Consider the following 21,239-nt stretch of genomic DNA (forward strand, 5'->3'; position numbering starts at 1 on the left):
CTATTCATCTCATCCTTTTCACTCTTTACATTTTCTTTTCCATCAACTCACCACGACACCATCATCGGGAGCGCGTGGAGTTTGTCTGTGTGGAATTATCCCAGTGACTTGAATCTTTTGATTCTGTTCACGAAAAAGATCCACTCAGATTCTTTCACTAATTCATTTCTGTAGGTCACACTAACAGATGGCCACAAACAAACCATTCACTGAATCATTTGCTTAACATGGTCATTCAATATTTAGGCCTAAATTTTTGTTAAAATTGCATATACATTTTCAGCCATACATATCTGTCACACATACATACATGAAACAAGTAAGATTTCTAATAGTGCAATAAACTGAATGTTTTAAATACACAATAACCAGGTTTGTATATTTATTATTACCAAATCCAATTAGCTACAGTCTCATACATTAACTTGCATGTTCCACAGCTATAGGCCGCGTATCTTAACCATTTATACTTTTAACTGAATGTAATTGTTTTCACAATCAACAGATTTATGCTGATTCTAAGCAATTTGAATAAATGCTTTTTGAAGTTTTTTGAGTGCAGAAATCCCACCCGTCTTGTATCATTTTAATTTATGTACTACTGAAAAATATGCATCACATTAAGTTTATTGGTTTGTTTATTAAGCCTGTGTAATCCAAATAAATGGAAATTCATGCAATTTGAATACAGAAATCTTACATTTAGGCGTAAATATTTTTTTGAGTGCAGATTTTTTTTTAGTGTCCAATAGCGTCATTCACGAAACAAGCCTTGTCCCTTAAAGGTGCAATAGGTGATTCTCTACAGACATATTTTGTTATGCTGGTTGAAAGTCACCTCATATTCTGATAGCAATCACTATGTTAAGCAGTCTAAATGTATTTAAATAAATGTATATCGTCTGTGAAAGGCATAGGACCATAAAATGTTCGTTCAATCATTGCATTCGAATAAAATTATACCATGTGTTCCCCGTCAGTCAACGTGTGTTCGCATACCACTGAGCAGCCTGTTCACGCACACATCATAAGCGCGTTTCACGTACGCTGCGAGAATGGCAGGCAAACAGACAAGTGGCAAATATCTACATTTCAGATTTGACAGTACAGTTCTATGTAATGTACCGCTGACTTTGCCCTATGCAGATAATTCAGTGAGATTTGACTGTGTCGACTGCTGCTATGTCCTGTAATCACAAATGAATAAAGCTGAAATACAGTGCATTCTATCCTTTATGTCAACAGGTCAACTTGTTAACTGGAGTCATTTCACAATCACATACTAATGTATGCAAGCAAGCGCTTTGGTTTCTCCCCACACTGTACCGTAAGGTTCTCTCATCGGTGAATGACACATGATGTGACCCAATAACGTTGTCTCTGGTCGTTTCGCATCTGTTCAAGTGCTCATGTGTTTTGGACGGCGATTTGAAGGGAGGATGGGATCGTAAGCTTTCAATGCTAGAAGGCTAAAGTTAGCATTTCCCAGATCACCTACTGCACCTTTAATTAAATTGTGCATGTCTGCAGACCAAAAAAGAGACGTGAGAAATGTTACTAATTTTTTTTTTTTTTACATTTTCAAATTTGTAATATTACAACAAACTGAAATAATGTCAAGTTGAAGTACTTAAATTACTAAAGCAAAACCTAGAAAACTGTAGAAATTATAGCCAAATACAAATATAAAAATATATTTTTTTTTTAAATGATAAAAGCACAAAAAAAAATCTAAAACTTAAACTAAAATGAACTGAAAATATAATGTTAAATACTATAATAATATATAAATAATACTAAAATAACACTGCTCATATGATCGCAAATAAATAGTTTCCCTCAATTTGGTTAAAGACAAACAAACAACATTCTCAAACAAACAACACTTTCATTCGGTTGCTGTGCAGATTCTCATTCAGGTTTCAAAACAAGATCTCATTCAATGATTCTCTGATTCCCGTTCTGAATCAAAACACTGATGTTCAGTGAAGAGAGTATTTGTTCAGTTCGCCCAATGAAATGATTCTTTACACACTCGACTATTTGTTCACAATATACTGTCAAACGTTTCACAAGGGAGAGGCTTCAGAACCCCAAAAATATGAGTCAGAGCATAAGACTTCATTCAAAACCACTGATTTGTCGGAAGGGTTGCCGTGATCCCGAGGGTGTACAGGTCTGCTTGTGAGGCAGGTTAGACATTGGGCCCTGTGTTTACGTTCCAGGGGAACAGAAACACTAATGTGGAGGTCTTCTGACTGCACCAGAGACAGTGTTTATGTTAAGGCTGTTGCTCGTCTTTCTAAAGCACATTACACTGACTGTTGCTGTCAGCTTGTGTTACTTTGCCTCTTTAGTGGCGCAGGCAATTGGCTCCGACAGCCAAGCAGGGCGGATGAAATATTTAACTCTGCACCGTTAAAGGCACAACTCTGCCTTTGTCCTGTGAACTAGCCTTTTGTAACATTAGCATTGTGGCGACAATGAGACCTTATGCTGAGGAGATGATGGTGAGCAAAAAGTCTGCATGTGTATGTGTCTGTCTAGCCACAGACTTGAACGCAAGTAAAAGCAATAGTTCAGCAAAAAATTTAGCATTGTTGTTCCGAACCTGTATGACTTACTGTACTTTCTTATGCAATTCAAAAGAACGTATTTAGCAGAATGTTTACGCTGCTCTTTTCAATTCAATAAAATCAATGTCCAGAGGCTGTCAAGCTCCATAAAGGTCAAAAAAGCACCATGAAAGTGGGTCATATACTACTGTATTGCAAATATCTCTCAAGTGTTGCTCAAGCAAGCAAAAAGGTTTACAAGGTACAGCTTTTTTAACATGCAATGGTCTGTACGGTCTGATTTAGTCTAATCTGTAGAAATCAAACAAGGCCACTTCCTCAACCTTAGGCCGCGTGTCCACCAAAGCATTTATAGTCAACTGAAAATGCCAGCGCTTTTCTGAAAACGCCTTGCTGCGGGCGCTTGAGAGCACTTCGGCAGCACAGCATTTTTTTTCTTCTTCCAGTTGAGATGCTTTGGATGCTATGATATGGAATATCCATGGAAGTATTACTATTATATGATTTCGCAGTCTGTTGCTGTTGCACAAGCAGGATGTTGCGGTTGGTTGGTGTTGTGTTTGTCCCACCCCTCCTCCACTGTGATTGGACAGCGGAGTAAAAAGTGACAATGGCTACATTTACATGCAACCAAATAATCTGTCTCAGATCTGGCTCAATCAGACTAAAAAGCCTTCATGTAAAAAAGCCTTCATGTAAACACCTTAATCGATCCGAATGAAATTTTGTCCGAATGAAAAAACACACTTTCGTGGACACACAGCTTTAAACACTGTTACACAGTTCACAACTGGCACAGTCAGCCCTGAAGCCCCTGAAACACTCGCTTTTAGCTACAGTGTATTCTGAGAAACTTCCCTTTTTCTTTTTTATACATATGCAAGATACCACACTCTATGTGAAACAGTGTTGTATGATCACGTGACTCGGCTCGAGAAACAGCATGCCACCCAACATGACCATTGTTTAACAGGTTAAGAGGGCAAAGTAACAAAACATCAAGCTCATTCACTGGGGAAATGGCAGTTGCAATGTTTGGATAAGTTGTTGTTTTTTGTATCTGGTTAATTCATACAGTGGTCCAAAACTCAGAAAGAGAGAGAGAGAGCAAAATGGAAGAGTTATGACAATACAAGTGGTATAACATGCAAGACAATGTGTGCACAAGTATGTGCGTTGCATCCAAAGCTCTGGTATGGCTCATGAGCAGCATGAAAACACACTTAACACCTTATATAGGGCAGATTCACCTGCTGCTCCTATAACTCGTTGGCAGGATTACAGCAAATCATAAATTAGAGGAGAAATCTCAGTGATCCAGGAAAACAGGAGTCTAAGTCAGACTGCTCCGATTCTGTCACTACAGCACACAGGTTAGCAAGAACAACAGAGTTGTGCTCAGCCAAAATGCTCACACCAGCTTCATCTGTCAGAAATATAATACCGGCTGGCTACTGTCCCTTCTCGATAATAAATAGCATACAAATGCAACACACACACACCCTCAAAACTAATGTGGATGACAGCGCTGGTTACCCTTAATGAGGTTACCCTTAATGAGTAATTGATTTCTCATTAATGAGTCATCAACAGTCGTGGGTTGCGTTCGTTTGGACTTGTTAGTGGTTGGCACCCATAGCACAAAAGCTATGACCGCTTTATCATTAGTGAGTGATGTTGTTTATCTGGCTGTGTCCGAAATCGCCCCCTATACCCTTAAATAGGGCACTGTTTGAGGGGACAGCCATTTGTAGCATGTCGGAAACCATAGAGGACCTATCGAGTGCACTCATTCAATCCCACAATGCACCGAAATAACGAGTATACAACTGATGCTCACTCAACGGCGCGTCGAATGAATTACCTCATCTGACCAGAAGATAGCGGCCGCAGCCGAATTTTCCATCCATTCTCCAAACCACTGGTCCAATGTGGGTACAGCGTAATGTCATACACGTATAAATTCCTTTTTAATAGATTATTAAATTGTTTAATTAAGGTTTATATTAATCCATGACAGGTTTCGAGATAAATCTTTTCATTCCTACTGGAGCTGCCAGTTTGCTAAGTGTCAAATGATTTTTAAACAGCAAGCACAAACTACACAAAAGCGGCAGCCTTTCCGGCACACTCAGTGTCCGAATTCACTCACTTGTTTTTATTTACTCCCAAGTAAATTATGTTAGTGGACTAATGTAGGGAATTTGTGAATGAGGGTATAGTAGGCAATTTTGAACATAGCCTCTGTCTGTCAATGCCATGGCAATCGCTGCAGCGTTTGTTTGAATGAGCGCTGTGGTGTCAGAAGCATGTAAGGGTGTTTTCACACCTAGCTCCAGCCCATGGTTACTACATGCTTTCGGTCCTAGATCTCCTGAACAAGGTGGACTCAGCCCGCTTAAAAACGGTTATGAGTAATTACGTATGTTGCATGAAAAGCAGCAGTGTTTGATTTGCTTTGTTGTTGTTTTTTGCCTCTAAAAATGAATCATGGGTTAACCTTGAGCGAGGGCAGACAAAGTGAAATGCCTAACTGAAATTTGGTTGGGCAAACATTTCAGAACAATGTCTTTACATGTCTTATGAGTTTTGAGGACAATAAAATCACCATTTTAATTCAGTCCATGTAGTGATGAGATGGTCATTTAGTCCTTGAATAACATGCCATGAAATTCAGTCAGGACCACTTCACCAAGTATATACATTTATTACAATTATAGCATACAGTTAGTGTTGGCGGTGGTTCTGTTCGGGGCAAAACTCACACACCTGTCCATGCAGCTATGCCTGGACAGAGTGGGGAGAGCAGCAAGTCAACCCCCACTGGGGTACAGAACAGAACCAGTATATGCATACATAATTACAATTCTCAATTACATGAGTTGTGAAAATACAAATACATGATAGAAGAGCTTACAATATATTGAACTGTACTGGAAAAAATAGTCAGAATGATTAAAAGTTCAGTTGGTTGGAGTTGGGGTTGGAGGAGGGAGTTTAAATGCGAGCAGCGATGCTATGGAGGAATGGGAGTTTATATGTGCCGCTGTGATAGATGTCGACACTGGATTGGTACACGTCAGGAACAGCTGGCTATCAGCTGATGCAAGCTTGGCTGATGTGGCCTGCCTGAACTAACGTGATGCTTGATTTAAGAGGATATTTTTTTTACTAAAAATGGTTCAAGAACTAAAAATAATAAATGTTTTTGGTTAAACATAATAGAAAACTGGAACAAAATCACTTTCAAAGGAGTGCCATATGCAGACTGCATGATGTGCGTATTTCTGCTGATTTCAGGTTTTGCTGTATTCACTGCAAACAGCATCAGTGGACCAAAAACGTATTTGCCCTGAGTTAATAATACTGTACGGAGTATGCTGGGGTCAATGCTAAACCGTATGCATTTGTGTTCATGTGTATCTCTATAGATGGGTCAGCTGTGCTCCTGTGACAGCTTCCATCCTGTCTCCTTAACCTTCCTGGACCAGCTCCGTGGCAGCTCTGAGGTTTAATCAATGCAATGGAAGTGACATTTAGGGCCAAATCAAATTAGGTGGAAATGGAGGCAAACGGCAGGACTACATTAAGTGCCGCCTGTATTAACACACAGGTCAGACACAGGATCCATCGCCACATGTTGGCCACCCGCCCATTTACGACACCCTGTACCGGAGAATATGCATCACGATTATACGCTCACTGACCCAGGACGCATATAAAACAATGGCTAGAGCGAGATCTGCAGGAGAGATGGCAAACAAACACATGCATAGGAAACTGTCCATATACAGTATTGTTTCATAAAGGCTATTCACATATAGTCAGTTTGGGATTGACAAGCACATTATCATTTTTAAGCCCAATGAAAATATTTTGTAACATTTAAAAAATATATATTTTAAATACTTTTTAAAAGTATTTTAATATTTGTTAAGTATATTTATTTTAATAATATAACATTACACTCTAAAAAATACTGGGTTGTTTCAAACCAATTTTGGGTAAAATATGGACAAACCCAGCCGTTGGGTTAAATTTTTTAATTACATTTTTAACCCAATGTTTGGGGTTTGTCCATATTTGACCCAAAATTGGGTTGAAAAAACCCAGCATTTTTTAGAGTGTATGTTTTAAATAATCTTAAAGATTTAAATATTTGAAATAATCAGTTATTAATAATACAACTTTAATCAGAAGAAAATAGACATTGAACCACAACTACGTATTATCTAACTCTTTATGGGGTTGAATAACCAGCAAAATAACTATATATATAAAAGTACTTATAAATTCTGGTCATACAGTCCTACCTAGTTTAAGTATAACCGTATTTGTACTGTAAAACAGGAGTGATCACCATATTCTGCGTCAACCTGTGACTGAACATCCTGTAAAACATTAGAAAGAAAAGAAAAGGTGACTTTAAACAAGCACTGAGGAATTGCAGGATCGAGCATGTGCTCTCTTTCTCACACACACACACACACACACACACACACACACACACACACACACACACACACACACACACACACACACACACACACACACACACACACACACACACACACACACACACACACACACACACACACACACACACACACACACACACACACACACACACACACACACACACACACACACACACACACACACACACACACACACACACACACACACACACACACACACACACACACACACACACACACACACACGCACGCACACACACGCACACACGCACGCACACACACACACAAAAACACACGCACACACACACACAGAGAGAGAGAGAGAGAACTAGTGATGTTCTCTTTTTCACAGTTTTTCTTTGTGTCTCACTTCAAAATCCACATGCAGGGCCAAAATACATGAAATATTCATAAAGCGTATAAAAGAGTGCTATCAAACATTCTGATTGTTCAGTGTCTCTGTCTCATGGGCATAAAAAAAAGATCACTGGGTCAGGTCAGACTCGTAAAATAAATCAAGTATGACGGGAAGAAAGCAGCCTGTAAACGTCCGACTCAGTCTCAATTTGCCTGATTGAAAACGGCCTGTCAGACCAAATACTGACATGCCAAATGAAAAAATTAAAAAAATAACCATACAGGCTTCTGGTGGACTACAAGAGAAAACGAAGAAGTTGAATGAACAGAAACAGAAGTAGTCTGAAAGTCCGGCTCAAGGGTACCAGACCCTCAGGCCCAAACTCGTGCTTAGGATAGAGTGTCTCACTTTGAAGGAATGCATGTCAAACTTCCTTCAGTCTCTCTCACTGCTAAAGAAATCCCACTGCATCCAATTGCAGAGAGACGGGAGGGTGTAGTGAGCGATAGAGTGGGGATGTAGGTAAGCAATGCCGCTGCAGAGATACATATGTCTGCATCCTAAGGTAACAAGTAGAACTGCATGTCGTACTGACAGCTGTCAGTGTAACCTGTCTCTGATTCTCGTTACACACACGGCATGTCAATTAGAAGCCAGTTTGACCTGAGCAAGACTGATTAGATGCCTCATGTTTGCACCCTGAATGTCAGTTTGATCTAAACCAACTTCTGAAGAGATAACACGCCTGCTTCACTCACCTAAGCAAACAGCCATCAAGTACAACATCTAGTTTGTACTAGTGGTCGACCGTTGTAGGTTTTTTTCAGGTTTGCTGATGTTCAGGAGAGCATGGTGGCCGATTGCTGATATACACTGCAGGTATGATAAGTGTTAAAACAATTTCACCACTTTAACTACATACATTCTCACTGAAACACTGCCCACCAAATTTATGTCAGCAAACCTAAATGCTAAAAATGATTTATGGGCAGAAAGACATATCTTTCAGGTAGTGGGGACATTTTGTTTGAAAACTAAAAACAAAACAAAAAAACAACACAATTTGAAAATGCGATACTGTGAATATTTTTACAAACAAATTTATTGTTAAATAATTGATAAACAATTTCTATGTTTTATGTTATTTTCTGTAGAAAAACAGACAATGTTGTATAAAGGATAATACAGTTTATTCTGTTATACTTTGTTAGTGAATACATTTCCAGTCATCTGATTTGATTGGCTAAAATGCATTTTCACTTTGCTTGTATGTGTGCTGCGTTCCAGAGAGAATATGTGTGCCACCATTATGTTCAGTTTAGCAGTAGTTTCTTTTTTATGGACTTTTAGTTTTTTTCTCTTCTGTTACCAGTTTCCTTTGTTCTAGTTTCCCGCCACTAATCAGTCGTCATGGACATTCAACGAGCACACCTGTCTGTATTCTGTCCATGATCTCTGTGTTTTTAAGTTCCTCATTGCATTCAGTTCATTGTCTGGTATTGTTTGTGCTTGCACGCTGTCTTGCATCATTGTAGATTGCCTGAGTTTACTTTGTGTTAATAAACACACTTCTATCTGAATCTTCTTCATCATCATTGGACTAACATGTGACAGAATACCACTTGGCTGCCACTTTGATGATGAGACCGTAAAGTCTCTTTATTGGATGGTGGTGAACTTTTACAGTCCCCTTGACTTACCAGACCTGGAAAACAGGAACCTGGAGAAAGGTGATCCTCTGTTGTCTGCAGCGCATACCCGCTGCTGATGGAAGCGTTGTCGACCACTGCAGAACCTGAGTACTCGCCCATGGCAGGAAAGGAGCCTGAGCCCACCGCAGAACTGGAGACCGTGCTGACGCCCACCACGGACCCTGAGCCTAGGATGCTGGTCCTGCCGAGCCCAAAGCCTTCCTCACCGCAGGTCCAGCCCAGGTCCAAGACTTCATCGCTGTGGATAATACACCCACCCTATCTCCCTCTCCCACCTCCCCAGCCCATATCAGTCGCTTCTTCAGCCCACCTTCACTGACGCCCTTCAGTCCCCTCGGCTCCACTGTTGGAACTAGACTAAGTTGGCTCCACCTCGGATCTTCTGGACACCAGCTCTGCCTTGGAGTGTGGATTCCCTGGCTTTGCTTCAGGCAGCCATTCCCGTAATTTAACCTCGGCCCATCGACCAGTCGGCTCCATCTTGGCTCATCGTCTCCATCTGAGCTCGGTCTCAGGGCTCCAGCTCGGTCACAAGGGTCCACCTCCGCCTAGGCCTCTGGATCCTACAGTGTTGTCCAGATCCTGTCATCATATCAGCTTCGCACGGGTCTCCAGATTTCTCAGCTCCATTGCTGGGGATCGGGCCGTTAATTCCACTCTGGGTCATCCCACCATTGATTCCACCGTGGGCCCATTTAATACCTGTGCTCTGGGCTTCCACCTGTGTCATATCGCCTCCTCCCTAGTTCCTTCCACCATCTGATCCACCCCAGTTCCTCCTTAATAGTTCTGGATCTTCGCCAGACCCTCGTCGGTCTCCAGAGCCCCCACCCTCCCTATCCCTCTGTCGATCTGTTACGACACGAGGCTGCACCTTTCTGGAGGGGGGCGTTCTGTTCCCATTATGTTCAGTTTAGATTTAGTTTCTCTTTAATGGACTTTTAGTCTGTTTCTCTTCTGTTACCCATTTCCTTGTTCTAGTTTCCCGCCACTAATCAGTTGACATGGACATTTATGTAATGAGCACACCTGTTTGTATTCTGTTCATTATCTCTATGCATTTAAGTTCTTACTTGCATTCAGTTTGTTTGTTTGTTTGTGCTTGCACATGGTCTCCCATCAGTTTATTTTGTTTTATTAAAAACACTTCTACCTGAATTTTCATCGTCATTGGACTAAAACGTGACAATATGAGAGGTATGAAGTGGTAGCAGAGCTGGCAGAGAGGGTTTGACTTTACCTGTATCTTGTCTGTACATTTTTATACATAAACTTATATTATTATTATTTTTGAGAATGGTAGAGAACACTTGTGTTCTCAAAATGGCTAAATATCACTAGTTTGTACTTTCATTGAACACTAGACACAATCCAATACAATAAACATCCCAGCTGGTGATGAGGCCATGTTTAACAGAGAAGATCCCTTGAGCACAGCCGGGGCAATTTAATTCACAGAGGGCTGAGTTCAATGACCACAATGTCAGAAATAAATTCACTTTCTCAAGCAAAGAGCTCTTTTGTTCCACTCGAACAGTACAGAGGGCACCAGAGAAAATGCGTAAGATAAAGACTCTCTCATAATAGATAAGGTTCCTTTGACAGAAGCCTCAGAGAAGCAGATTCGCCCTTGGCCCAAACGCCCTTTAATGAAAGCCTGTATTATGTCTGCATGAAGTCTCTTAAGGACAGAAGAGCAGGACTATAAGGAGCAGCAGGCCCCACAGGCACCACCTGAGGATGAGGTCACATCCACATTTACCCACAATCCCCAGCTGCAGGACACTGGGTGGGAGCGCAACGAGCAGTGGCCTTTCTGAAAACGACAGAATGCGGGGCGGGTGTGTTTGGTGGGGGCACCGGGAACAATACAACAAAGGAGAGAGAAAGAAAAAGGAAAAAGAGAAAGGTATGAGCAGACAAAAGTAAGAGCATTCATTAAAAGCCATCAGATTGTCTTCCTGTCCTATCAGCCAGCATCAAAACCATCCGCAATCTAGAGGGGAACTACAAAGTGGATCCCGGGGCCTACAGAAGTGAGGTTTTGATCAGACTAATTAAAAGCCATTTTGTTTTAAACAAACAGACACAACTCTAATTGGCTCTTTTCCATAAGAAAGGGAAGATGTTGAAAGTGAGAGAACGCACAGGGAAGATCAGAGGGACGCTCTCAGGCAGAGGGGCTCACACACACACACACAGACACACACGCTTGATGAAACCACAGAGACAAAGAACAGGCACAAACACATGCGTATTGGCAAATACTTCCCAGTATTATATCTATAACAGCTAAAAGAATGTATGATCAAACTTTATGGAATAGCACATTATGTGCTTCATAAGCTACAGAGAATTCCCTTACAGTGCAAGACAAAGCTGATCACAATTTCCAAGGGGTTTCACATTTACACTGTCACAGAACAAAGGCTTGGTTCTATAAAGCTGAAGTGTGCAAGTTTTTGCTGTGTTAAAATATTTCTTCCAATTAATGCAGCTTAATATGCAGACATGACTTTAAGAAAGACATTCAAGGACTGATATCAAAGCATTTCTCTGTTTGTTTAAACATCTTGACCAATCCCAATGTAGAAACATTGGCGTGATTTTTTCAATCATTTTCTCAATTTCACTTGAAGGAAGTGAAACAGAATTTACATACTTCACTTTTAAAGGGAAGGTCTATGGGTCAACAAAAAATATAGAAGTATCAACAATTTTTTAAAAAAAGGGGAAAATGTTAAAATTTAGTTCAACAAATGTTTATTTTTAAATTAATTTATTTGTAATATACAGTACTATATATATATATATTAATGTATTAATATAATTGTATGTTTCATGGTACAAAGTGTTTTTTTACAAACATGAATAAATATATACAAAAATATAATAGCTTATATAATAACTTATAAAATTGACATCACATTACACTTACAGTCTGAATTTTGCCATAGAAAAGTCAAAATATATGTAATATATTGAGGTACTATACTGACCTTGAAGAATTTCATTATTTTAATTAGGTTTTTTTTCAGGACAATTGTATTATCTTGACGTTCTTGACTGTATGCCCCCTCAAAAAAAAAAGAAAAGAAGATATATACATATACAGTGCTATGCATAAGTTTAGACACCCATGCTAAAGTTGACTAAAAAGAGGAATAAAAAAATCATCTTTTGGAAATTGAACTTAATGCCTTAATTTAAAAAAATAGGAAAAATCCAACCTTTAAGGACACCAATTTTCTTTGTGAATGAATAATGTATCGTAAATAAATAAATGTTCTTCCTTAAAATACAGGGTGCATAAGTTTGGACACCCCTATGTTAAATTCCCATAGAGGCAGGCAGATTTTTATTTTTAAAGGCCAGTTACTATATGGATCCAGGATACTCTGCATCCTGATAAAGTTCCCTTGGCCTCTGGAATTAAAATAGCCCCACATCATCACACACTCTTCACTATACCTGGAGATTGGCATGGAGTACTTTCCATAAGATCATCTCTCAATGCAAATCAAACCAGCTGTTAGGCTAACTGAAATAAAACCATGCCAATCTCTAGGTATGGTGAAGGGTATGTGATGATGTGGGGCTATTTTAATTCCAGAGGCCAAGGGAACTTTATCAGGATGCAGAGTATCCTGGATCCATGAAGTAACTGGCCTTTAAAAATAAAAATCTGCCTGCCTCTATGGGAGTTTAACATAGGGGTGTCCAAACTTATGCACCCTGTATTTTAAGGAAGAACATTTATTTATTTACGATACATTATTCATTCACAACGAAAATTGGTGTCCTTAAAGGTTGGATTTTTCCTATTTTTTTAAATTAAGGCATTAAGTTCAATTTCCAAAAGATGATTTTTTATTCCTCTTTTTAGTCAACTTTAGCATGGGTGTCTAAACTTATGCATAGCACTGTAAAAATAAAGCAACGTTTCATTGACCCCTTAGCTATTGTTTTTGGATGCACTAGGTTCAAAGAGCAAAACTGTAACCAAAAATTGTACAAAGTGCGAACAGCGAGTGCTTTTGCACACTTGGAGGACTTTCAGGGTAAACTGTAGGTCATCCTGTTACACTGACCTAAGACCAGTGTAGCACATCCGAATCCTGACCGGAATCATTAACATCAATGGCAGCGATGGTCTCAGACCAGTGTTCACGAGACACTCGCTATCAGATCTAAACCAGAGCTCGACCACTGCAACCGGCCAATGAGTATAGATCCGAAACACTCTCTTGGGACCTGAACGATGCCATACACACTCACAGAAGCGCACACACATACACACAGAGCAAAATAAACAGAACGACCCCCACGGGCATGTGAAAAATAAGCAAGGTTTCACAAAATACCAAAGTAGGTCATTGATTTATTGAGTGCAAAAATCCATAGTATTTTTCCCCTTTTCTCTGGTCTCCAATCTTCCCATAAAGTAGAAAGACAGGATCATAAACGCGAGGAGAAAAAAGTCACTTGCACACAAAGAGATGACATTACATTAGCCGCAGCTTCTCATATCCATGTAACAATGTTCAGTTATCTATATGATAATAGAAGACGTCTGAAACCAAACAATATGAAGACACACACAATCATGTGGACATAAAAGCCCAAAGCCTTGAGACTAAATCATGTGCGCTGCAATCTGCTCAATAGATGCCTCACGACTTTGTTTGTTTGCTTGTTCTGGGTTGGAAGACAATAAACGCCTCTCGACAAAGACAGCCGTTCTCCTTTGTGCGCTGGCTGAGACATCAGTTCATGGATTGTGAGATTCAGTCACATTGATATGTATACAGCCACATGGGAAGGACAATAACGGCCTCAAAACAGTAAAAACAAAGTATCCACAGAAGATACAGATCTATATTTACCTACGGCCTCTATATGCAAATGGTTGTGTGAAATCAACCTGGCATGTTGTTCTCTTGTCGTCACTGGAATTCAAAATCAACAATGGTGTTCTGGAATATGCGTTTTCATAAGAGAGAGAAAATCCAATTTTCATGGCACAAACACCTAATTGGAGTGGATTATTTGTGCCCTATTTGGCAGCGAGACAATCAAATGATGAATTCTTTGCTTTTAAAGTCTACATGTATCTTTGTCAAAAGTGTTAGGCCTGAGGCTTTTTAAGGTAGAAGTGTGGGAGGCAAATGCGCACATTTCAAGACAAGAGACCACGGAGAGAAGAATAAATGAAGACAACACAAAATAAGGATAAACAACAGGAGATGAAGATGAAGAGGTGGTTGACAAAGAAAGGCAATGATGAAATATCAAACTTATTTGTACAACATTTGCTCGAACATCATTTGTTTAAAGTCCTAAAATGATATTTGCAACCAGGGCCAAACTTCATTTTATTAATTGAGAAAGTTGCCATTATATACCAGGATGGAGCAAAGGGGTGGGAGACTGTTGATGACACAAAAGGAACAATTGAGCAAAAAGTAATTTAAATTCATGAATAAATTACCAAGATAAACATATAGAGATGCACAATACAGTGTTCAGTCACAACATTAAACCCACTGACCACTGTGAAGTGAATAACATTGATTATATCATTACAATGGCACCTGCCAAAGGGTGGGATATATTAGACTTTGACAAAGGCCAAATAATGGCAAGTCTTGTGGGGTGTTCCCAGTATGCAGTGTTCAGTACCTACCAAAAGTGGTGCGAGAAGGGACAAGGGGTGAACCAACGTCAGGTTCATGGTTACTGATACACGTGACGTGGGGAGTAGAGCTACTGTAGCTCAAATTGCTGAAAAACTTAATGTGGCTCATGATAGAAAGGTGTCAGACCCCACAGTGCATCGCAGTTTGCGGTGTATGGGGCTTCGTAGCAGCAGACGGTAAGAGAGCCAATGATAACCCCCGTCCAGCACTGAAAGCACCTACAATGGGCACATGAGCATCAGAACTGGACCATGGAGCAATGGAAGAAAGCTGCCTGGTCTGATGAATTACAATTTCTTTTAAATCAGGTGGATGGTCGGGTGCGTGTGCACTTTTTATCTGGGGAAATTATGGCAACAGGATGCACTATGGGAAGAAGGCCGGTAACTGTTGCCTTAGCATATCAGCTAGTTTTTTTAAATATCAATACATCCCTACAAATCTTTCGGTATAAATTGCTCAGATGATTCATGCACAATAAGACTAGGAACGATTTTGATATTTAAGGCATATACAGTATACGTTCACACAGAGCCAAAGAGAAGGTTCAGAGCATAGGGTCAGACAGATCACAACAGACAGGGGACACAGAGCCTCCCTCACCATGATCACAGTGCAGGACGCCACCAGCACTAGGGATCTAATCAGCAACTTTCTCATCCATACGAAGCAAACAGAACTATACCGTTCCTCCCTGTATCTTCATTCCTCTCCGCCCTGTCCGTGGCTTCCTTTCAGACTAGATTCAGGTCAACAGCAACAAACACAGAGAGTGTCCTTTCATCAGGCATTGTTTGGCTTGTGTCTTTCACACTAGGGAAACACAATCAGCGGGTAAGAAGAAAGACAAGGGAGACCGAGAGAGACCACAAAGGGAGCTGATTTTTCTCTTGGCTCATAAAATGTATTATTAATCCAATTTTTTACATGGGCCCTTAAATTTGGCTCAACAGGGGAGGGGGGGGGGGACTGGATTGAGCAAATTAATGAGGTAAACGTAATGATCTGAGATGATCAAAGGCAATCGGTGTTGAGCAAGTACAGGCCACCAATTAAGAAAATAAGCCCAGGAACGGACTTAAATATGCACCACGGCAAACGATGAAAGACAGGGTCGGCGGGAACGTACTAATTTCCCTAAACGAAATTGTTGAGTTATGCGGCGAGATGACTCAGAGTGTGGTGGTTAAGGACAGGGATTAGAGGAGGAACGCAGAAACCTTGAAATCCCACAAGACCACGAGAACAATCGGTTTTGAAAAAGAAACAATGAGATGGGTCGCTATTCAGCAAACTCTTTTGAGCAAAACGCTGGAGTGTCGCAAATCTGACACCACAAAACGGAGGTGAAATGAATAAACGAATAGATCAATTAATTGAACAAAGTCTTTGTGAAATTTTAAAAATGTTCCTGGCCTTTGTGATAAAGAGCATCAACTCTTGACGTACATTCAGGAACACTTGCATTCAAACGACAAATGCTCGTCATTATTATTCAGCGTGATAAAAGCATACCCTCTCATTTATCCTTGATTGATCAAAGTGTCAAGGCAACCCAGCCCTCACACACATCCACTTTCAACAGCGGACCTTTCAAATGTTTCTGTGTGATAGAGGGGCAGTGTCACCAAACACTGTCCATCGCAAACATTTTAAGAGACGCTAGCTTTCATCCTCCAACACATACTGATTCACATGGAGTTTACTTATGATGACTAACCAGATGACAAACAGTCTTGCATAGCCAGATTAAAAAGCATATGGTCTGGTCGACATTACTGCCATTCACTAAGACAGGAAGAGACCGTCTGACCGACATGTAAAGCAACCAACCATAGTTTGTTTTGTGTGCCTTTCAAGGGCAGGTTTATCTACAATAGAAAAATGATGCATGTCCTGAAGTAAAAAGCACAATTTCACAGACATAACAAAACATAACAGTTGGAGAAAGTAGGCTTCATTTATTAATAATTGATAAGTACATTTACAGTATGTGGGCAGAAGAGGTTCTCACACTTTCTTCCTGATTTCAAAATATTCACACAAAAACTAAAATGTACATACATTTTGATACTCTGAAATTAGTGAGACATATTGTAAGGTCACTTACCTATTCAAGTTTCTAATAATAATAACATATTACTGGATTACTGGATAAAAGTATTTGTATTTCCAATTTATTTATTTATAAAAAAATGTGTTTATACATACACATACTCGATTGTTCAAAAGTTTGGGATCAATACGACTTTTAAAAAAATAAATCAATACTTCAATTCAGCAAGGATGCGTTGTAAAAATACAAAAAAAATCCACAAAATGACTGTTTTTAATGCATTTTTGATTCCCTGAACATATTCCACAGACTTTTCCAGCTTTCTAGATATTTACATGTCCCAGAATAGCTCATTTATTCAGAAGGGCTGAGAGAGGGCAGGGGAGGGGACAAGCAGCTGACCTGCCACACAACTAGAACTGCCAGGAATGGTCCTCAGATCCCGTCCAACTAACTCAAACACTGGACCCCACTAGAAAGAGTTCAGCAAGCACTAAGAACCAATAAGCAAACGGCACAGATGCAAGCGTATCCAATCAGAGAGACCTGTACGAGCCCCCAAACTGGAGCAGGGAGCACGAGCATCATGTGCAGCTGTGCAGATGCCCGGCCCAAAGCCACCAGAGCAATGGCCCGAACACATGGCCAGTGCTTCACTTCTGGGTACACAATCTGAGCCCAGAAACTCAGTTACTTTGTTCTCGCTGTGTTTTTTCCACCCCTCATGATAATGACTACCTGTCCCAGATTCTGTGGTTATGAGAAGAATCACATCAGTTGTATGTCAAAATACAATCACAATGCGCTTGGCAGACAGTTCGCCAGAGAAGAGCAGCGGGGAGACATATCTCTCAATTTGCCAACAATTAAATATTTTATGGTTTCGTAAAGAAACTTAGTGTCTTTCATCCATTCTAATCCTGACCTCAAAATTGGGGTATTTTGGTTCCCAATCTATTTCTGCCGTTCTATAAGCCAGCTTCTGCATGGTTAAGTAGAGACAATGTTAAGACAAGCCTTTTAAGCCCATTAGCCTTATAATTCATATGTCTTGGCAAATGTTATTCAGCGTAGTCCAAGATCTGCTAGCTCTATCTTCCTGCTGGCTTGTTGGAGCAGGAGAGAGGGAGAAAGAGAGTAAGAAAGAGAGGTGGGAGGAAGTGCAAGCTTTTCGTTCATGGTGGAGAGAGAGAGAGAGAGAGAGAGAGAGAGAGAGAGAGAGAGAGAGAGAGAGAGAGAGAGAGAGAGAGAGAGAGAGAGAGAGAGAGAGAGAAATGGAAAAGTATGCTCTAGCAGGCCGCCACATGTCGAAGAATTTGTTTACTGTTTCCTGTCCTGTGATCAACACAGTTCAAACGGACAACAGAGGAGATATGGTAGGCGAAAGGATTCTGATCTGTTCTTCTGTTTCTGAGGGTTAACATATCTTTAAAGGCTTCGTTCACCCAAAAAACGAAAATTGAAATGATTTACTCACCCTCATGTCATTGCAAACCCCTTTTATTTTCTTTCTTTTGCAGAATACAATTTTTTTTTAAAGAGATTAACGACCTAATGCTAAAGACTTAAACGATTCAGATCACTTTTATAACACTTTTAGGGGCCACTTACACAACACGTTTTTGCTTTTACAAACGTAAGATGCAGGGCAGTGGAACGAAAAAACGCAAGGTGTAGAGAGAGTTTTTTTAAAAAGACGAATTTCTTTTAACTTGAGTGCTGCATTTAGTTTCATGCGCGAGACGCTGAAAAATATGCAATATGTGAGTGCAACAGTCAAATGTGTCCATCTAGTGCTTGTTTTCATATACAAGCGATGGAAAGGAAGCACAGTGGAATGAAAGAAAAAGAAAAGAAATACTGTGGGAATGGACAGAGTTTCCAGTCCCCATGTAATGGAATGGAAAAGAGCAGCAGAGCACATCTTTCAAAACTTCTCTTTTTGAGTTCTACGGAAGAATGAAAGTGATGTGGTTGGGAATGAAATGATGGTGAGTAAATGACAGAATAACCTGCCTTACAAAAAGGTAATGACGAGATTAAAGAAACAAAACAGAAAATTAAATGAAATCCAGGCTCTTTAGAAATCCCCCCAGAAAGAACTAAAAACGTTAATGTTCTATCCGTTTTTTGTTTTATTGAGTTACACTCAGTCACACGGCCATGATTTTTTTGTGTTTTCTTTTGAGAGTCAGTTTAGAAGTGGCCTCGGGGATAAGGACTATATCTGGTCTATAATACAGCTGTGCCGGAGCGATGTATTCACAGAACCGGTTAAGAGATAATCTAAAGAGCAATGTGAATTTATCTATCAATCTGAATGACAAGAGTAAATGAGTGAGTGAATGAGAGAGAGAGAGAGCGAATGAGAGCGAGAAAGAGAGAGAGAGAGAGAGAGCACGTGCACAGTAATTTTTCTCTCCCTCCCTGCAATCGGAAACCAATCCCTGATTCTGGAGATATGGAGAAACTCTGCGACTAACACTGCTTAAAATAACTCTTACGACATTATATTTTTAAAAAAAAAACTTTTTTCTATTTTTTTTTATGGAAGTTTCTGTTGGAGTTCTGGTATTAAAAACAGCAACATCCAAGATAAAATGTCTGGTTATGTCGAGAAGGGTTCAATTCAAAACAAAGTCAATGGATTCTGAAAGAAGAAACAAAAACTGTCTCTTATAAGAGCCTGACAATGGAGAAAAACAATAATAATAATAAAAAACATCCATTATGCAAATTATGAGGCAAGGCTTTGTGGGTAATAGCCAAAACTCACTCTGTGTAAAGTGTTAATAAAACATTTGCCAAAAACGGAACAGCCATTGTGCTTTCAACATGACCCCACTAAAAAGAGAAAATTAATTCTGACAAATCAAAAAGAATGATGGATTTCCATCAGACTTCATAGGAACTTTTTTTCTTTTTTGCTTGTTAAACCCTTGTCTTTCTATTACATTACATTTCATTCCTATAATAAATTATAGAAATCACACTAGTTGATTATACGACTACTTTATCACACCGTTTATGAATTTGTGAACACTGAAATCAATCACCAGCGTATTAAAGTCAACCCAGTAATATATGACTTACTTGAGCAAATTACTTCTCTCCTCTCAACAGAAGTCAGCGTTAATTTTTCATAAGATTTATGTGTGAACTCAACAGCTGGATTTTATGATGGAGTTCACTGCGATCTGTTATACAGCAGTAAGATCCATTAAAATATTTAAAAATCATACATTCTCTGTGCAAGTCATTTGGGAGTGCAAAAATATGAAGTCAACTTTTAGAAGTCAAACAATATTCTTCTCTTATTTAAATGTCAAAGTGCATATGTAAAATTAAGAAAAATATGTTTTCCAAATTATGATTAAGTGATTTTCAAACCAACAATTCAGGGATGCGTTTTTGCAATGATATCCTATTAACCATACGCCAATTAACGGAAGAAACCGCAACTTACTTTTCAACATATGTGAAAGGATACTATACTATAACATACTATAAATACATTTAAGCACTATTTTGCCACATTGTTTACCGCTATTGCTCTACATAATTAATCATAAGACTCATACTGACCATTGCACATCTGCACTAACACTTCTGTTCATAAGTAGTTACATTTTTCAACAGAGCGATTTTTATTCTGTCCTATACTATATTTTAGCTTTACAACTTTATAAATATATTATTTAAGTTTACTTTTAAATGGTTATTCTTTCTTTACATTGTTTCCAAAAATAATGCACTGTCTGTGTGCTTGCAGAAAGCACATTTCACTAACTCTTCAAAAATGTGTAAGAAGAGACTAATTTAAAGTTGGGGTGAAAGAATAGCACAGATATTAGCCATCTGTGCACATTTTCAGTATATGCACAGCAGTTAAATGAAAATATATAAATCTGTAAAGAGCTGGTGAGGATATAGTGAAACTGACAGCATTTGGAGTGAGATCTGCTGCGGTTTGAGGCAGGAATGATCGAGACTCGAGTTGCTGATGATTGGAGGGGAACGCGCTCTAATCCCAGCTGGATTACTCTGACTATGAAATAGGGAAAGATCGCAATAGCGGTCTGAGAGAGGGAGAGATCGCGGAGCTCCTGCCCGTTAACGGCGCTCAACGACATGCAGTCACGCGAGCCGAGGCTCCGCGCGCTCTCATACCGACCACATAAACACACGCACATATTACAACTTTAAGTTCAACGCGGTCTCGAATCACTCACCTAATGTTGTTTACGGCTTCGTCCACGTGTCTCGAAGGAAAACGACCCTCCGGGAGAGGTAAACAGGGTCGGGATGTTTTATTTGGGTTGATTTGCGCTGGTCTCTCAAGGACGAGGTGAAATCCCAG

General features: G+C 39.7%; 1 protein-coding gene across 2 annotated transcripts in view; it reads right to left on the minus strand.

The window, feature by feature from the left end:
* sox5 (SRY-box transcription factor 5) overlaps nt 1-21,239 on the minus strand; it is a 183,423-nt gene extending 162,184 nt beyond the window's left edge. For both annotated transcript variants that reach the window (XM_079624202.1, XM_079624200.1), the window contains exon 1: nt 21,112-21,239. The gene's annotated coding sequence lies outside the window, so the exon portion shown is untranslated. The remainder of the gene's footprint in view (nt 1-21,111) is intronic.

The sequence above is a fragment of the Phoxinus phoxinus genome, assembly GCF_949152265.1.
Source record: "Phoxinus phoxinus genome assembly, chromosome: 9".
Taxonomy (NCBI): domain Eukaryota; kingdom Metazoa; phylum Chordata; class Actinopteri; order Cypriniformes; family Leuciscidae; genus Phoxinus; species Phoxinus phoxinus.